At 44.8% G+C, this 20164-nt stretch overlaps 1 pseudogene; it reads left to right on the forward strand.

Annotated features, from left to right (window-relative positions):
- The first annotated feature begins 9064 nt into the window (after positions 1-9064).
- On the forward strand, positions 9065-18256 carry LOC117360312 (annotated as a pseudogene).
- The last annotated feature ends 1908 nt before the right edge of the window (positions 18257-20164 follow it).

The following is a 20164-nucleotide window of genomic DNA, read 5'->3' on the forward strand; positions in this document are numbered from 1 at the left end:
GACATGTGGTCCTACCCCCACACAAATTTAATTTCTTCTCTCAAGACTGGCCCACATCTGGAAGGTAAATTGTATGATGTCATTGTGTCACATCTGCGCATGCTCGGAGGCCCTCAAGACATGGCCCCAAAGTTGGGGCCTTGAAAAACCCAAACTGACAGATTTGGGAAATTCTTCTGGATACCCGGACAGACCTCTAAAAGAAGGACATGTCTGGGTTGTTGTAGACATCTGGTAACCTTAGCAATGGTAGACCTCCCTTGCAACTGGATCACATTTGCACGGTTGGATTGATCCAGTCTAGGTTTTTCCCCTATTGCATGCAGTGGTATAGTAATGGGGGGGGTGGACTGCTCCAGGCGCTGGCACCTCTCTGCCCCATGCCATGCTTGTGCCCTCTTCCCCCCTCTCTCTTTAAATCTTCACCAGTGTGAGGAACTTGCCTGGCCTTTAGCTCGTGCCAGCCTAGCTCCTCTCTGAAATCACTCTGGGTCATGGGGCCAGGTCGTGAGATCAGAGGGAAAATCAACCCTGGTGCGAGCAGCAGTTTGGAGAAGTTCGCATTGGTGAAGATTTAAAGAGGTACAGGGGAAGGGAGGGTGCTACCTACCCTTGCTATGCCACTGATAACATGTAGGAACTTGTAGTCTTACTTCACTTATTGAAGGCAGTGGGGAAATCAGAACTATTAAGTCACTGCTGTAATGGGAACATGGGTTGTCAAGATATTGTGAACTGTTAGGAGTCACTTTTGACAGTAAATTTTCTTATCACAACCACATTAGCACGGTTGTTCAGAAATGTTTTTATCGTCTTAGAATGATACTTTCTCTTGCTATGTTACTAGATCCAGCTTTTTTGAATACATTAATCCATGCTCTAGTAATTTCTTGCATAGACTACTGTAACGGTCTTGATAAAGGCATTACAAAAAAGGAAATTAGATGGCTTCAGATTGTGCAAAACAGCTATTAAGATCATTTGAGGCGCTAAGAAATATGATCATGTCTCACCTCTCCTATTCAGTGCACATTGGTTACCCGTGGAACATAGAATTAGTTATAAAATCTTACTTTTAACCTTTACAACAAGACTTTTAATCTAAGATCATAAGAATTGCCGCTGCTGGGTCAGATCGGTGGTCCATCGTGCCCAGCAGTCCGCTCACGCGGCGGCCCTCTGGTCAAAGACCAGCACCCTAACTGAGACTAGCCCTACCTGCGTACGTTCTGGTTCAGCAGGAACTTGTCTAACTTTGTCTTGAATTCGACCACTTAGTGACCCCTTTGCGACCTGATTTCCCTCCGACCCAATTCACTAACCTCTGTCCCAATCATCCTCCGATCCGCGCATGCAAATGAGAGGGAACAGCATTCAAGAACATAAGAACAAATCTTACTTTTAACCTTTACAACAAGTTATTAACCTTTAGAACCTTTACTTTTAACCTTTACAATCAACCTGAGTTTATTAACACACTTTTAATTCCTTATAATTCTCTAAAATCGCTTTGTTCAATGTCACAAAATCTTCTCGTCATACCTTGATTGAAATTAATCAACACATTGCATTCCAATAACTTTGCTGGCACTGATCCTACTCTCTGGAATTCACAGCCCAATCATTTGTGCAGTGAATCCGAAATAAAACAATTCAAATCAAAATTAAAAACATTTTTGTTCCAGGATGCCTTTGGACGATAGCTGTCCTTTTAAGGACAAAAAACAAACAAATTTTATTGCTTTTTACCCTTACCTATTTATTGTATTTTCCTTTTTTGTTTCGATTTCTCTTTTACAATTGTAGTTCTTCCCTTTTTTCCTATTGTTTGAAGTAAGTCCATCTATCTTATTATGGGCTCCTTTTATCAAGCTGCGCTAGCAGTTTAACGTGTGTAATACCGCGTGCTAAACTGCCAGCCACGCTAGCCACTATTGCCTTCCTTGAGCAGGCGGTAAATTTTAGGCCAGCGCGGGGGTTAATACGTGATGAAATGTCACATGCGTTAACGTCGCATGCGTTAACCCCGCATGCGTTAACCCCGTTATAAGAAGAGCCCTATGTGTTTTGTTAAGTTGTTTTAGTTTTATCTAGTGTCCCTGACTTTAAATCTGTTTTTATGTAAATTTTATATTGTACACTGCTTAGAAATTTGATTAAGCAGTTTAAAATTTTTTTTAATAAACTTGAAACTTGTTATTCACAATGAGCAATTTGCATGCACTGCCTATAGGCAAGTTGATTCCTTGCAATTCAGAATAGAGAATAACCAATAATCCACCAAAGAGTTCCACAAGGAGAGTGAGTGTGAAACTGATTATCTTTATAGTCTTTATTAACCAGTTGTAATATACTGTACATGCTGCAATTCACAGGCAACACGGTAAAAGAATTGTGGTATGAACTCAACACAGCTCTTGTTTCAGTCACAAAAGACCCTCTTCTGGGTCCGTTGTTGCTGTAAACCACAAAGAATGGATTGCTAATAAGCAAAATAATAAATCATTTTTCTGGAGCGGTTGCAAAAAGTTAAATAAGGGCATTCTCCCTGTGACAAGAATGGTTAGAGGTAGGTGATTACCAAAGACAATTTTGGCACGTAAAACAAGAGCTTAAATTGCCAGGAACATCTCTCAAAAATCAAACTCCTTCCTCTTCAAAAACTTTCCCAAATCTCTGGAAGGTTCTGGTCCAGGAAGTCTTAATTTCTAAGCTGGTTCAGAAAACAAAAGGGCAGCCTAGGACCTCTAATACTGCTACAAAAAAGGCAAGAGAAAATAAAAGCCAGCAGGAGGGAGTGGAGCCCAATGCCAGATAGCCTTGTACAGTCTGTATCCCACATGAGGCAAGAGGGAAAAAAAGCTATGGTGGTTGAACAGAGCCTGTTGCTGGATAGAATTTTACAATCTGTCCCGCACAGGGCGAGAAGTGAAGGTTTGACAACGCCAGTGTGTTGATCATTTTATTGTTATATAGTGCAAGTGGGAGAACTGCAGCTTTGGAGAGAGGAAGGCATCTTGACTGGTAAGTGAATACTGTGCTGTCAGGAATACACCACATATCATCCTCATCATGTTTGGCCTGTGGCAACTTCACAACTAGCATTTAAACATGGGTAGCCTGACCCTACACCCATGGGTGAGTGGTGGGTGAGGCTCTGATCACCTTGTTGGGCAGACTGGATGGACCATTTACTGTGTTACAATGCAGCCAAAATCTGCAGGCAGTCTGCACTCATCGGCTGGAAACCCAAAACAGAAAAAGACCCCAACTATATAGGCACAAAAATCAAAAATGGAAAGAAAGATAAATTCATACAGCTAATTTGTTGAATTTCAATTTTACACTTTCATACTTTCTTTTAGGGCCCCTTTTACAATGCTGCAGTAGGGATGCTGTCCATTTGAAAGTGGTGTGTTTACTTTGGTAGCATCGCTACCATGTCTTTGTAAAACAGGCCCTTAGGGCCTGATTCGCCAAAGTGCATCCCGATTTTAGGCAGCTGTAGGCGTCCTACAGCTGTCTAATCAGCCAATCCGGATGCACGTTTTTTTAAAAAATGCTCCCCAGGCAGGCCACCTATATTGAAGGCGCCTCTGGGAGCCTAGGGAGACCCGCAAGACGCCTAAGCTCGCCTAAAGGCCTTAGGCGAACCTAGGCAGCCCTACGCGTCTCCCTAGTAGAGGAAGAGACGCTTAAAATGTAGGCCAGCAAAATGCTGGTCTACATTGTAAGTAGATGCGGCCACTATACTGATCACGGCAAGGGATCTCCCTGCTGCAATAAGTATAGCGGCCGTGGCCGCCTGTCCCATCACCGGCAGGAGGATGCCCAACTCCTCCTGTCGGAACCCCGAACTCCCCCTCCCCCCAAACTGTTAATCGCTGACAGGAGGATGCCCAACTCCTCCTGTCCGAACTCCGGACCCCCCTCCTCCCCAAACTCGTAATCGCCGACAGGAGGATGCCCAACTCCTCCAGTCCGAAACCCGGACCCCTCTCCCCCCCAAACTCGTAATCGCCGACAGGAGGATGCCCAACTCCTCCTGCTGGAAAGCCCGACGACCCCCCGCCCCAACTAATCTCCCTCCCCCAACTAACCTTTCAATGTTGGTCGGCTGGACGGGTCTTGCTGCCGTCCAGCCGACAGGCCCGCCTCGTGGAAATGAGACGGGCCCGCCCCTTCCCCGCTAAATCTAAGGCCTGATTGGCTAGGCACCTGGGCCAATCAGGTCTTAGGATTAGTGGGGATGGGCGGACCCGCTATGCAGGCTTCTAGAGCCTGGGCCAATCAGGCCTTAGATTTAGCGGGGAAGGGGCGGGCCTGTCGGCTGGACGGCAGCAAGACCTGTCCAGCCGACCAACATTGAAAGGTTAGTTGGGGAGAGAGATTAGTTGGGGCAGGGGGTCGTCGTGCTTTCCGGCAGGAGGAGTTGGCGATTACGAGTTTGGGGGAGAGGGAGATCTGGGGTTCGGGGTTCCGACAGGAGGAGTTGGGCATCCTCCTGCCAGTGATGGGACAGGTGGCCACGGCCGCTATACTTATTGCAGCAGGGAGATCCCTTGCAGCGATAAGTGTAGCGACTGTGTCTAATTTAACCCGATTCTCTAACCGGCGTCTGTACCATGGACGCTGGTTACAGAATCGGGGTTTAGTGTAGGACCGATTTTGTATAGGACACCTCTCCTGGGCGTCCTATACAGAATCAGGGCCTCAGTGTTCATGTTTAAACTTTGGTTCCTTCAATTACTCAGCCCTCATGAACTGGCTTTTATATATTAGGCATGCTGACATCTTAAAGCAACTGCTAGGATTAAAAAGCACACACAAAACAAAGACTATGTGATAAGTCTTAAGCAACGCTAGTGAATTTGGGCAAAATTAGGACAGTAAGAAAACATGTATTAAGATAAAATCTCTGGTTAAAAACAAAAGTATTAGGCAATAGAGGTAAGCCTTGAGGAGCAGGTAGATAGACTGAAAACAGACAAATCCCCGGGCCCGGATGGAATCCACTCAAGGGTATTAAAAGAACTGAAAAACAAAATAGCAGAATTACTCCGAGTTTGCAACCTATCCTTGAAAACAAGGGAGATCCCGTAGGACTGGAGAGTAGCAAATGTTACACCTATCTTCAAAAAGGGATCGAGAGGGGACCCGGGAAACTACAGACCGGTAAGTCTGACTTCGATTCTAGGCAAGATGGTGGAAGTACTGATAAAAAACAGCATCAGTGAGCACATAGAGAGAAATAGGCTACTGAAAACGACCCAACATGGCTTCTGCAAAGGAAGATCGTGTCAAATGAACTTTACTGCACTTCTTTGAAGAGATAAACAGACAGATGGACAGAGGAGATCCCATAGATATCATTTATTTTGACTTCCAAAAAGCCTTTGAAAAGGTACCCCATGAGCGGCTGCTTGGGAAGCTGTGGAACCACAGGGTGGAAGGCGACCTACACAGATGAGTTAAGCACTGGTTGGCAGGCAGGAAGCAGAGGGTGGAAGTAAAGGGCCACTACTCAGATTGGAGAGAGGTCATGAGCGGTGTTCCACCGGGGTCAGTACTTGGACTGCTGCTGTTCAATATATTTATTAATGACCTAGAAACAGGGATGAAGTGTGAAGTTATAAAATTTGCGGATGACACTAAACTCTGTAGCAGGGTTAGAACAGTAGAGGACCGAAGAATTACAAAGGGACCTGAACAAGCTGGAGGCGTGGGCAAATAAATGGCAGATGAGCTTCAATGTGGAGAAATGCAAGGTCATGAATGTAGGGAAAAAGAACCTGAGGTTCAGCTACAAAATGGGGGGATTAGTATTGGGGAAAAGTAACCTTGAAAAGGACTTGGGAGTGCTGGTGGACACCACAATGAAGCCAATGGCACAATGCGCAGCGGCCTCAAGGAAAGCAAACAGAATGTTGGGTATTATCAAGAAGGGTATTACAACCAGAACAAAGGAAGCTATCCTGCCGCTGTATCGAGTGATGGTGGGCTCGCATCTGGAGTACTGTGTCCAGTACTGGTTGCCATACCTATAGAAAGATATGGCGATACATAGTAACATAGTAGATGACGGCAGATAAAGACCCGAATGGTCCATCCAGTCTGCCCAACCTGATTCAATTTAAATTTTTTATTTTTTTTCTTCTTAGCTATTTCTGGGCAAGAATCCAAAGCTTTACCCGGTACTGTGCTTGGGTTCCAACTGCCGAAATCTCTGTTAGGACTTACTCCAGCCCATTTACACCCTCCCAGCCATTGAAGCCCTCCCCAGCCAATCCTCCACCAAACGGCCATATACAGACACAGACCGTGCAAGTCTGCCCAGTACTGGCCTTAGTTCAATATTTAATATTATTTTCTGATTCTAAATCCTCTATGTTCATCCCACGCTTCTTTGAACTCAGTCACAGTTTTACTCTTCACCACTTCTCTCGGGAGCGCATTCCAGGCATCCACTACCCTCTCCGTAAAGTAGAATTTCCTAACATTGCCCCTGAATCTACCACCCCTCAACCTCAAATTATGTCCTCTGGTTTTACCATTTTCCTTTCTCTGGAAAAGATTTTGTTCTACGTTAATACCCTTCAAGTATTTGAACGTCTCAATCATATCTCCCCTGTTTCTCCTTTCCTCTAGAGTATACATATTCAGGGCTTCCAGTCTCTCCTCATACGTCTTCTGGCGCAAGCATCCTATCATTTTCGTCGCCCTCCTCTGGACCGCCTCGCCTTCCTCTGGACCACCTCGCCTTCATCTGGACCGCCAGAGGGTCCAGAGAAGAGCTACACGTATGATAAAGGGTATGGAAAACCTTTCATATGCAGACAGGCTAGAGAAACTGGGGCTCTTCTCCCTGAAGAAGTGGAGACTCAGAGGAGACATGATAGAGACATATAAGATCATGAAGGGCTTTGAGAATGTGGAGAGGGACAGATTCTTCAGCCTATGGGGAACTACAAGAACAAGAGGGCACTCGGAGAAACTAAAAGGGGACAGGTTTAGAACCAATGCTAGGAAGTACTTCTTCACTCAGAGGGTGGTGGATACCTGGAATGCGCTTCCGGAGGGTGTGATAGGACAGAGTACTTTACAGGGTTTCAAAAAGAAATTGGATAAATTCTTGAAAGAAAAAGTTATCGAAGGATATAGATAGGGAAGATATAGGATAAAGAAAGGGTACAGTTAGAAGGATATAGATAAGGAATGATAAAAGGGATTGAAGGATATAAAGGATTACTTACAGGTCATGGACCTGATGGGCCGCCGCGGGAGCAGACTGCTGGGCGCGATGGACCTCTGGTCTGACCCAGCGGAGGCAAATTCTTATGTTCTTATGTTCAATCTTTTCAAGAAGGCAAATCTAAACTACTGTGTTTCCCCGAAAATAAGACCTACCCTGAAAATAAGCCTTAGCATCATTTTCAGGGTAGGTCTTAATATATGATGTCATCAGTAATGCGGCAGAGTGAAATCCACGACGGACAAGGCCAAGCAGCCTGTTTAGAGTGCTGCAGGCCCGACACTGCTTTGGGTCAAGGTACGGCTCGCTCATGGTCGACGGGGAGGGAAAGATGGAGGGGTTCGGCTGCACGGGGGGGGGTGCTCAAGGGTTCTGAAGTACAAGGGATGGGAGGGACGGAAGGATTATGCTGGGCAAGGGTTATACTTAACGTGACCATTAATTTTTTTCATCAAAATAGGACATCTATTAATTGTCGGTCCCGCCCTAGCCCCACCCCAATTTATTTCTATTCATTTTTCATGTACACATAATATCAAATTAATTCATAATGGTAACCATAAAATTAAAAATAAAAAACACAAAGCACACTATACGCAGAGAAAATGTTAATTATTTATATTTGGGGGGTTTTCAAAGATGTCAAGGCAGATGACTTTAAAATATGCAATGTCACCTCAGTAACTATAGAAAAATAGACAAATATAATTCAAAATATAGACAGCAGATATAAATTCTCAAAACCGACACATTTTGATCACTAAATTGATAATAAAATCATTTTTCCTATCTTTGCTGTCTGGTGATTTCATGAGTCTCTTGTTGCATTTCCTTCTGATTGTGCATCCTTTCTTTCATTTCTTTCTTTCTGCACTCAGGTCCAGCAATTGTTCCTTTCTATTCCCTCCCTCCTTCCTTCCTTCCTATGTCCTTAGTGCCCCCAGTGCCTCCTTCCTATGTCCTTAGTGCCCCTCCCTTGTCAAAGCCAGCCTGACTGCCTGCTTCCCTCTCACTGCCTTCCAGCCTTTATTACAACCCCACCCCGAAGCCAATCAGCCTTCCTCCCTGCCGCACTGAATATGAGAAAGCTGAACTGCAGATAGGACTCCTGCCTGTCTGTCTGCCTACCCGATTCTTCTGGTCATCCCCGGTCCACCGCTGCCACCCACTGCCCTTGCCGCAACAATCGCAGGAAAGGTATGTCCCGGTGCTGGCCCAGAAGCCTTCTCCCCGACGCCAGTTCTGACGTCAGAGAGGAAGTTCCGGGCCAGCCAGTCAGCTGTTAAAGAAGAAGATCAGCAGTTCCACAGCTCCCCATAAGGGCTCCAGGAGCCTCCCTACTATCACTACAGTAACCAAACTTAAGAGAGATTCCCAAATGTGTATTTCCACTACCCTATGTGTGATTAGTGAAAAATTGGGAGGGAAGAGGTAACCAGGGGTTACCGAGAGTCTAAATTCAGTATCTACCCCAAAGGAGAGTAAATACAAAATTATTACAGTGGCACATATAGATTTTACCACCACACTATTGCTGGCCAGGGCGGCCAAAAAGTGCTGCCGGGCAACAGGAAACTAACAGTTCATTCTGCATTTTTAAGGATTGAAAACGATGCCACAAAACCCAGCCCTTGGCCCAGTCCGTGCAGCTATTACAAGCGCAGGGTCTCCATTATCTGGCACCAGGTCCCCGAATCTCCTCTCCCCGGCGACAGCTCTTACAGCCACTTTTCGCCTTTCTTGGCTCCCAATCTGCTGGGCAAGGAGAGACGTTCAGCAGTGCAACCTCAGAACTCGCTGGGGGGGGAAACCATGGCCCTCTACATTGCCGATCGACACCCAGAGTCCTGTCCGGGCTCCGAGGAGTTCATGAATTTGTCTGGGTGACACGGCTCGACTGCAGACGAGTTACATGAGTTTCCCTCGCCTCCTGGCCCTGTGGGGTTTCTCGGGCGCCTCACACTCTTCCACAGGCCTCCGCTGGAGCCGCACTTTTTCCCAAGCTCTGCACCTGCGCTTCCACTGTTGTTGCGGTGGCGGGTAGGTAAACAGGACGAGAACCCATTCACCCGCGATCGCCTGTCTTGTCCCCACACACAGCTGCGGGATGCCGTCATTGAAAATGGGACATGGGATAAGAAAAAGGAACAGTCCCATTCAAAACGGGATGTATAGTCATCTTAGTTATGCTGCACGAGGGATGGGAGGGAGGGAAGGATAGAAGCTGGGCAAACTTCTGCTGCACAGGGGGTGGGGAGGAAAGATGCTGCACATGTGGGGGAGAGAATGGAAAGATGAAGAATTGGGATGAAGGGGGAGATGATCATGTGCATACCCCGAAAATAAGATCTAGTGTGTTTTTTGGGCCCAAAATTAACATAAGACACTGTCTTATTTTCAGGGAAACACAGTAGTAGCATACCAAAGTTTGTTGGGGCAGGTATAATTTCCTGATATATAGCATTTGCAATCCATATGGATTTCAGGTACTAGAAGAGTACCATTCCTAAGGTGACCATACGTCCCTTTTTGAATGGGACAGTCCCTTTTTCAGATCCCCTGTCCTGTTGTCCCCACTCACAGCTTCAGGATGCCGAAATGTCCCGTTTTCAGAGAAGGCGTCCCAAAGCTGTGAGTGGGGATAATGGGACAGGGGATCACAGCCTGGATTCGGCAGCGGCAGCATCATCTCTCGGGCCCCGTTGACCCTCCTATCTCTCCCTCCCAAGTGAACCCTGACAACCCTCCAAGTGAGATGACCGAGCAGCAAACCTCCCTCCAGCAGCATTGGCAGCCGCAGCACGCTAAACAGGCTGCTTCGTAGCTTTCTCCTGCCGTTGAGTCCCTCTGCCGCATCACTGATGACATAATCAGTGATGCTTCACCATCAGGAGAAAGCCGCGAAGCAGCCTGTTTAGCGTGCTGCGGCTGCCAATGCTACTAGAGGGAGGTTTGCTGCTCGGTCATCTCGCTGGGAGGGTCGGCAGGGTTCGCATGGAAGGGAAAGATAGGAGGGTCAGCCGGGGTTTGGCTGGGAGGGGGGAGAAGCGGTCTGCCTCAGGTGCTCCAAGGCCTGGCACCATTACCTTCTTCGGGCAGCAGCATTGTTTACAATTCGCCGCTGTTGCCGGCTTCAGGCCTTCCTCTCTACCGGGCCCTGCCTACTTCAAAATGTGTCGGTTTTGAGAATTTATATCGGCTGTCTATATTTTGCAATATATTTGTCTATTTTTCTATAGTTACTGAGGTGACTTTGCATATTTTAAAGTCATCTGCCTTGACATATTTGAAAAACCCCCAAATATAAATAATTAATATTTTCTCTGCATATAGTGTGCTTTGTGTTTTTTTTAAATTTTATGGTTACCATTATGAATTAATTTGATATTATGTGTACATGAAAAATGAATAGAAATAAATTGGGGTGGGGCTAGGGCGGGACTGACAATTAATAGATGTCCTATTTTGATGAAAAAAATTAATGGTCACGTTAAGCATAACCCTTGCCCAGCTTCTATCCTTCCGTCCCTCCCATCCCTTGTACTTCAGAACCCTTGAGCACCCCCCCCCCCGTGCAGCCGAACCCCTCCATCTTTCCCTCCCTGTCAACCATGAGCGAGCCGTACCTTGATCCAAAGCAGTGTCGGGCCGGCAGCACTCTAAACAGGCTGCTTGGCCTTGTCCGTCGTGGATTTCACTCTGCCGCATTACTGATGACATCATATATTAAGACCTACCCTGAAAATGACGCTAAGTGCCTCCGTCCTGTGTCCTTAGTGCCCCCAGTGCCTCCTTCTCATGTCCTTAGTGCCCCCAGTGCCTCCGTCCTGTGTCCATAGTGCCCCAGTGCCTCCTTCCTGTGTCCATAGTTCCCCCAGTGCCTCCTTCCCGTGTCCATAGTGCCCCCAGTGCCTCCTTCCCGTGTCCATAGTGCCACTAGTGCCTCCGACCTGTGTCCATAGTGCCACCAGTGCCTCCATCCTGTGTCCATAGTGCCACCAGTGCCTCCGTCCTGTGTCCATGGTGCCCCCAGTGCCTCCGTCCTGTGTCCATGGTGCCCCCAGTGCCTCTGTCCTGTGTCCATAGTACCCCCAGTGCCTCCTTCCCGTGTCCATAGTGCCCCCAGTGCCTCCTTCCCGTGTCCATAGTGCCACCAGTGCCTCCTTCCCGTGTCCATAGTGCCACCAGTGCCTCCATCCTGTGTCCATAGTGCCACCAGTGCCTCCGTCCTGTGTCCATAGCGCCCCCAGTGCCTCTGTCCTGTGTCCTTAGTACCCCCAGTGCCTCCTTCCCGTGTCCATAGTGCCCCCAGTGCCACCTTCCTGTGTCTATGGTGCCCCCAGTGCCTCCTTCTTGTGTCCATAGTGCCCACAGTTCCTCCTTCGAGTGTTAGTGCCCCCAGTGCCTCCGTCCTGTGTCCATAGTGCCACCAGTGCCTCCATCCTGTGTCCATAGTGCCACCAGTGCCTCCGTCCTGTGTCCATAGCGCCCCCAGTGCCTCTGTCCTGTGTCCTTAGTACCCCCAGTGCCTCCTTCCCGTGTCCATAGTGCCCCCAGTGCCACCTTCCTGTATCTATGGTGCCCCCAGTGCCTCCTTCTTGTGTCCATAGTGCCCACAGTTCCTCCTTCGAGTGTTAGTGCCCCCAGTGCCTCCGTTCTGTGTCCATAGTGCCCCCTTCCCGTGTCCTTAGTGCCCCCAGTGTCTCCTTCTTATGTTCCCCCACTGCCTTCCAGATTTTGTCCACCCCCAAAGCCAGCCTGCCTGCCTCCCTCCCTGCCATGCTAAAGTCAGCCAGCTTGCCTGCCTACATCCTTCCCTCCCTGCCGTGGAAAAAAAAAAGCGCCTCTCTCCTTCCTTTCCCCCGGTCCGCGCCGACAAGAAGTCTTCTTTCCAACGTTGGCGATTAGCAGCAGCAGCGGCGCAGACTGGGGGAAAGGAAGGGCAGGAGGACCCGCACCTGGCAGGAGGACCCAGGTAGTAGGGCAGGAGGACCCGGACCTGGCCGGCTGTGCACCCCTGCCCCACCCCTTGGTACACCACTGTGTCCTCCTCTCCAAAATCTTCATGTTCATACTTTGAGACTTTCCCCAACTTCCTACATTATCACTTCTCAAATCTACTGTGAGGAGGAGGAGGAGAGTGTGGTGCAATGGTTAGAGCTGAACCCTGAAGTTGTGAGTTCAAACCCTGCACTGCTTCTTGTGACCCTGGGCAAGTCACTTAATCCTCCATTGCTCTAGGTACATTAAATAAATTGTGAGCAGTGTTCTCCCCAGGGCTTTTTAGCCGGGCGGTCCATTCGGCAAATTTAGATGACCGCCCGGCTGTCATCTATCGGGAATCCTGCTGCTGCCGCCACTCAACATAAAAAAATCACCCCCAAAAAACCATCTCTCACCGGCTTGGTGATGCGAACTCATGCTTCGGGGCTCTAAGGTGTGCGTGCCGGCTTCCCTCTGAAACCGGACTGCCGGCTTCCCTTCTCTTCCCTCCGAACTGGAAGTTACTTCCAGAGGGGTTGGGAGGGGGAGAAGAGAAGGGAAGCCGGCACGCATACCTTAGAGCCCCGAAGCATGAGTTTGCTACGGGCTAAGGCAGGAGACTGGTCAACGACGGATAGAAGCTTACAACTTGCTTCGGGCCTTCCTCGCTGCCGGGTCCTGCCTACTTTCTGTTTCCACAAAGGCAAGACCAGGCAACGAGGAAGGCCCGAAGCAAGTTGTAAGCTTCTATCCGTCGCTGACCTATGCCTAATGAGGCAAAAAAGTCACAGTGCAAGGGAACCCTTCGCTCGCTTGGAAACGTCACTGCAGCGCAGGATGCCTATGGTGCAGGATAGGACACTGAACAAATTGGACCTTGCACTCTCTTCCATGCTGTCCTTCGCAACCTCGTAGCGAACAAGGAATCTTTCCGGGAGCTCGAGTACGTGACGCCATTGTGCGGGGGGGGGGGGGAGGGGGATTGCCAGTAGTAGAAGTCAGGTGGACTGGTCTGGACTTGTATGTTATAGGGGTGTGAGTGACATATAACTCCATGATTGATATGACTGATTACTAGTTGACAAAGGGCCAAAATTCATTTATGGATATGTTTTTATATTATTTTATATGTAGCAATTTGTCATTGGAAAAAAAAACCGTGCAGGTACAGTAGTACTGTGGTATTTTTTCCCTCCAGGTTTGAAGTTACTGTAAAGCTATTTAAAGTTTGTATAGGTCTTGGTAGGATAATAATTGTGAATCATTTCTAACCAAAATTTGTATGTCTACTCAGTAAACAGGGATATTCAAGATGCTGAGTGAAGAAAAAAAAAAAAAAAAGAGAGAGAGAGAAAACTTTAAAAATGGTGAACATGTGTTATATGAATATAAAGGAGTGAAAAAGCTACTATAAGGGGCCTGTATGCAAAAACCTAAATAGCTATGTGTAGAAAATAGCTCGGTTTGCATCTTGGAGATAAGGATTTTTAAAATTGAAAATGCAAAATTATGCCAAAATTTCTGGGATGTGTTCATTCGTCCCCCTTCCTCCCAGCAGGTCTACCATCTCTCCTCCAACACTAGGTCCAACATCCATAGTCAGTGGAATGCTTTTTTGTTTGGGGGACCCAAAAGCACTGCCCAGGGTCCACCCCAGACCCAGCCGCCATACTAATAATAGTACTAATTGTAAATGCCATTTCTTCCATTCATTTTTCACATACACACAATATAATCTTATTAATAATACATAATGGTAACCACAAAATTAAACTACACAAAGCACACTCTTTTACCCCTCCCCACCTTGCACAGCATTTCTTCCTCTCTCCTACACCCCCATGTGCAATGTCCGTCATCTCTCTCTCATTCCTTCCCTTGCTGCAAATGGACTGAGGAAAGAAAGATAGAGGGATCCAGGGTATATCACTCCAAATCCTTCTACTGCCACATCCAACATTTCTCCCTCTCTCATCCCCCCTGGACTGTGTGCAGCATCTTTTGCCCCTGCCCACCAGCCCGATGCCCAACATTTCTACTTCTATTACCCCTCTCCAGAACCATGCAACATCTCTTCCTCCATTCCTTCCACCACCAGGTCCAACATTCTTCCCTCTTGCATCTGTCCCACTGTTCCTTCTCCACCACCACATCCAACATTTCTCCCTCTCATCTCTCTCTACCTTACTCCTCTCCCACCATGTCCAACAATTATCTTCCTATGCCCAACATTCTCCTCTTTCTTCCTTTCCCCATGTACACCATCTCTTTCCCTCACACCCATGCTCAACAATTTTCCCTTTCTATTCCCTCCTCCACTTCAGCATCTCTTTCCTTCTATCCTTCTATCCTATGTCCCAAGTTCATGCCCCTTCCCTCCCTTCCTTCTGTATCCCAAGTTTGTGCCCCGTCCCTCCTTCCTTACAGACTTTGTCTTAAGTTTGTGTCCCCTCTCTTCCTTCTGTGTCCCAACATGTCCCTCTCTCCATTTTGTGTCCCAAGTTCATGCTCCCACCCTCCTTCCTTCCTTTGTCCCAAGTTCATGCCCCTTCCTTCTGTATCCCAAGTTTGTGCCCCCTCCCTCCTTCCTTACTGACATTTTCTCTGCGTACAGTGTGCTTTGTGTTTTTTAAAATTTTATTGTTGGTAGATCATTTTGACTTGATCATTTTAAAAGTAGCTCACAAGCCAAAAAAGTGTGGGCACCTCTGCTGTAGAGCCATTCTTGTATGATTGGATGAGCTATATTTATCTCTTTTTTTTTAGTTGTTTAAATTCATGCAGAAATAAATGACTAGATTGAACCTAATGACTTCATTAACGCCTTTCCCTTTTTTAAACCTCTACCATTTGAAAGAGGGCAAATATCTAATTATTCCCTTCTAGAATTGGATACTTCTTAAATTTAGTAAAAATATTCTGGCACAAGTGTCAAACTTTAAAAAAGAAGTCATATTGAGCATTGGAAAATAATAATAAACTAATAAAAAAATAGTACACATTTAGGGCTCCTTTTACTAAGTTGCGATAGTGGTTTTAGCATGCGCTTAGCGCACGCAGAATTGCCATGTGCACTAGATGCTTATGCCAGCATTGAGCTGGCTTTAATTTTCCCGCTTAGCACTGGGGTTTGCGCGCGCTAAAAATGTTAGCGCACCTTAGTAAAAGAGGTGGTTAATTTTCCCCACCCGGCTACTTTTTCATGCCACTCGGCTGGAAAAAATTTCTGGGGAGAACACTGGTGAGCTCACCGGGACAGATAGGGAAAATGCTTGAAGTACCTGTATGTAAACCACTTTGAATGTGGTTGTAAAGCTACAAAAAGGCGGTATACAAGTTCCAATCCTTTAAATATAATAGACTTTAACAGATCTAGCTGCTATTATGCCAAGGCAGCCTGAGGCTTGAAATATTTCAATCTGTTCTCCCTCCCTTTTTCAGCACTATATAGGGCTCCTTTTATCAAGCCACTCTAGTGGGGTTAGAATGCGTGACTTCTAATCACGCGCAAATCCCCACGCTGGCCAAAAAACTACCGCCTGCTCAAGGCAGGCGTTAGTGGCTAGCACGGCTAGCGGTTTAATACATGCTATTACGCACGTTAAACCGCTAGCGCGGCTTGATAAAAGGAGCCCATAGACTTCTTTAAAGATAGAAGAACCTCTGAAACAATCAGCTGTCTTGCCCTAGATGCTACAAATGGTATGTCTGTAGCACTCTTGTCCCTAAAAGTTATTAGCATTGTATTTATCACTAGTACACTGGATCAGCCCCTGTGAATTCTGATTTGTTATAGGAAAAATGAAGAAACACATGAAACAGCTGTTATGTAGAAATTCTTTACTGTAGCATACCTGTTAATATATATTTCATTTGCATTTTATAGTTTGGTAATCCAAGCAAAAAGTGAAGCCAGTGAAGGGAACCTTAGAAGATCTATTGAGCTCTTCAAACAGGCTTATGAAATTTATCCCACTGAAAAGGTGAAAATAAATATTGAAAAGGTTGAAGAAGCACTTGAAGAACTGGAGCTTCAGGAGGAAGATGAATTTGAAGATGTCTTGAACTGTGGTTTGCTGGTTTATAAAAAAACTATATGATCAACTTTATGATTATCAGAAAGAAGGTGTATCATTCTTTTTTAATGTCTATAAAGATAAGAAAAAAAGGGTGCATACTGGCAGATGATATGGGCTTAGGAAAGACTACAAATTATTGCATTCCTTTCAGGCATGTTTGATTCTGAATATTTAAAATCTGTATTGCCGATTGTGCCCTCCACTCTTATAAAGCCTTGGGGGAGAGAATTTGCTAAATGGACTCCAGGAATGAGAGTTAAAGAGTTTTATGGTACAAGGAAGAGGGAACACACCAGGAACTTAGAAAAAATCCAAACATCTGATGGTGTAATTATTACAACTTACAGAATGTTAATCAATCGTTGGCAGCAACTGTCCAGTTGTAAAGGAAGAATATTTATTTGGGATTACATAATTCTGGATGAGGCTCATAAAATTAAAAGTACTTCTGCTAAGACAACTAAATGTGCACATGCTATACCTGCAAAGAATCGTATCCTCCTTACAGGAACACCTGTTCAAAAGAACTTGCAGGAGATATGGTCATTGTTTGACTTTGCATGTCAAGGATCTCTGCTTGGAACATCAAAAACATTTAAAATGGAATATGAAATCCCAATCACAAGGGCAAGGGAGAAGGATGCTACCCCAAGTGAGAAAGCTCTTGGTCTAAAGATATCAGAAAATCTTATGAAAATTATTAAGCCACACTTTCTCAGACGAATAAAGGAGGAAGTACTCAAGAATAAGTCCTCTGAAAAGGAAACTGATCAAAATGAGAGTAATCAAAACTACTACTGTTCCTGTATTACCATCTCTTTCAAGGAAAAATGAATTCATTGTTTGGGTATATCTTGGATCAGTACAGGAAGCAATATATAGACAGTTTCTTTCTTTGGATCAAATAAAAGAATTGTTAATGTCCTCACGATCACCCCTAGCTGAACTAACTGTTTTAAAAAAGCTGTGTGATTATCCCAAGTTGTTGACAGCACAAGCTTGTATCCAACTTGGTCTTGAAGGACATGAGCAATCTACATCATACAATGAAAGCGATGAGAATGATTATATAGGAGCTCTAAAGAGCGACCATATTTCTGATGAAACTCTGATTCAAGAATCTGGAAAGCTGGTATTCCTAATGGGACTTCTAAGAAGACTTAGAGATGAGGGTCATCAAACTCTTGTGTTCTCTCAGTCAAGAAAAATGTTAGACATTCTTGATCGTATCTTGACTAATAAGGGTTTTAAGATCATGCGAATTGATGGAACAGTATCTCAAATTGCTGAGCGAGAAAGAATTAATATGTTTCAGAATAATAAAAATTATTCTGTGTTTTTGCTTACCACACAAGTAGGAGGAGTAGGCCTGACTTTGACTGCAGCTGACAGAGTAGTAATCTTTGATCCAAGCTGGAATCCTGCTACTGATGCTCAAGCTGTAGATCGAGTTTACAGGATTGGGTAAAAAGAAAATGTGATATATCGGTTGATTACATGTGGGACTGTAGAAGAAAAGATATATAGGTGACAGGTTTTTAAAGACTCGTTAATAAGACAAACAACTGGTGATAAAAAGAACCCATTCAGATATTTCACTAAACAAGAGCTAAGGGAACTTTTTTCTTTGGATGATACTCGAACCTCCTCAACTCAGATTCAACTTCAGAGCATGCATGCACCTCAAAGAAGAACAGATACAAATCTGGATGAACATATTGCTTATCTTTATACATTGGGGATGTTTGGCATATCTAATCATGACCTCATGTACACTGCTGAAGCAGCTTCTCACAAAAAGCATAATGTGGATGCAGAAGATCATCATTATATTCAGCAGAGGGTACAAGAAGCCCAAAAACTTGTTCAGTTAGAATCTCAGATGAATGAACAACTAATGGAACAAATGAAAAATGGAACCGAAAGTGCTTGGTTGAGATAAGTAGTTGTTTCTTCCAAACCTAAAGAGAGGAAACTGCCTAGCAATAACCCCAATACACAACATGTTTCACCAACTGTCATTGTTGATCTGACACAGGATGTTTCAGATGTCAGCTGCCAAATGTCAAGTCTGGTTATAAAAGATTCAGATGAAGAAACATCACTACAAAAAATTTTAAATTTAGATAAAAGTACATTACAGAAGTCAGAGAGCAAACATACTGATAAGCACTCAAGTGAGCAGGCTTCTAGGTTTGTACCTTTCTCTACGCATCATTCATTGGTTCATGATAAAAGTGAAACTGAACCTCAATCAATTAATTTTAATAGAGATAGCTGTCCTAAATCTGAAATATCATTATACCACTTGATTGAATATTCAGCACCCTGTATCCACAGTGTTAAGCAAACAACATTCAGCAATTTTCGCAAAGAAACTGGTGTTTCTGAGCATTTTCATGCTGTTAGTGAACTTGAACCTATTATAAGTGGTCAATCTATGGACATGTTCTGTAATGTGCCTACACTGACAAACAATTTGAAGACCACACATACAAGCAGAACTGATAAGTGTGAAAGTTTACAATCTATCTCAAACACAAAATTATCAGAGAGCTGTTTTAATGTCACTGAAGAGTTTAGATCTGATCTGTGTGACAACACTCTGGAAGACAATGAGATCAGCCTGGAGGCTAACATTGACTTCAGACTTGTGTTGGAAGAAACAGCAAAGTATATAGAAGACAATCATGACCTCCAGCTCAACGAAGAAAGTAGCGAAGAATTTTCTTCAGATTCACATAAGCTAAAAGAAAACTATGAATTTTCACTGTGAAGAAAGTGGTGTTGGTAAAAACTTAGAGGATTCAAAACTTACTTCAGATAATGAAGAGCGGGAAGATGAAGATAAAATGTTTATACTCAAAAAGAAAAATATTAGGAGAATTCTTTCAGATAATGAAAATGAAAGCGAGTTGTTTACCGGGGAGGAAACTATACACGAGGAAGTGTTTCCTGCCTTTAACATGACTTTTATGTAAATCATCAAAAGGCTTTAGTGCTTCTACTCCAGGACACAAGAGCTATGTAACAGATGGCCTTTGGTCACCCAGGCGAAGATCCACAGCATCTAGAAAATCTCTCATTTATAATGCTATAGAGGATTTAAATTATGTAGAAGAAATCTTTGAAACTAATAGTATACAGAATGATGAACCTTCTGACCCCAAAGGAGATGATTATGAGGAAGATGTATAGCCAGAAACACTACTGCAGAAGCTGTCAGATATCAGGAAGAATCTATTCAAACTCAAGAAGCTGCTGGAAAAGTAGAATCTTTAAACAGAATGAAATATAAGCATGATGGGTTAATAAAGAAGGGTGCATGCGATATTGATGATAAAGACGTCAGTCATAAATCTGTGGAAGAATATAGCCTTATGGTAGGAGAGCAGATACTTCATGAAAGGGAGAAAAATACAGAAAGGACTGGTAAAATTGACAATTTATTGAAGATTGGTATAAGATATCACAGAGCATCAAAATGTATACTGCAATAAATTTTGAAATGCAGACTACTACCTCTGTATTCCTTGGAAAGTTTTATATAATTGTGACATTTTTAACACATAATTGTAATTTTTTAAAGGTGTATTATCATTCTTTAATGCATTACAACAAAATAAATTCTAATAACTAAGGGCCCCTTTTACTAAAGTGCACTAAAAAAATTAACATACGCGTTTGTGTTTTGTGTCAGAAGGAAAGTTTCCAGGTCAGCTGCCGGTGACCTGAAGATGCTGCACAGGCTTGAGGGGGGTAGGAAGGGAGGGATAACCAGATATGCTGCACATGTTGAGGGGGTGAGAAGGAAGAGAGAGAGATACCCGTCCAAAATTGGCTGTCTGGC

This window comes from Geotrypetes seraphini, chromosome 5 (assembly GCF_902459505.1).
Source record: "Geotrypetes seraphini chromosome 5, aGeoSer1.1, whole genome shotgun sequence".
NCBI lineage: Eukaryota > Metazoa > Chordata > Amphibia > Gymnophiona > Dermophiidae > Geotrypetes > Geotrypetes seraphini.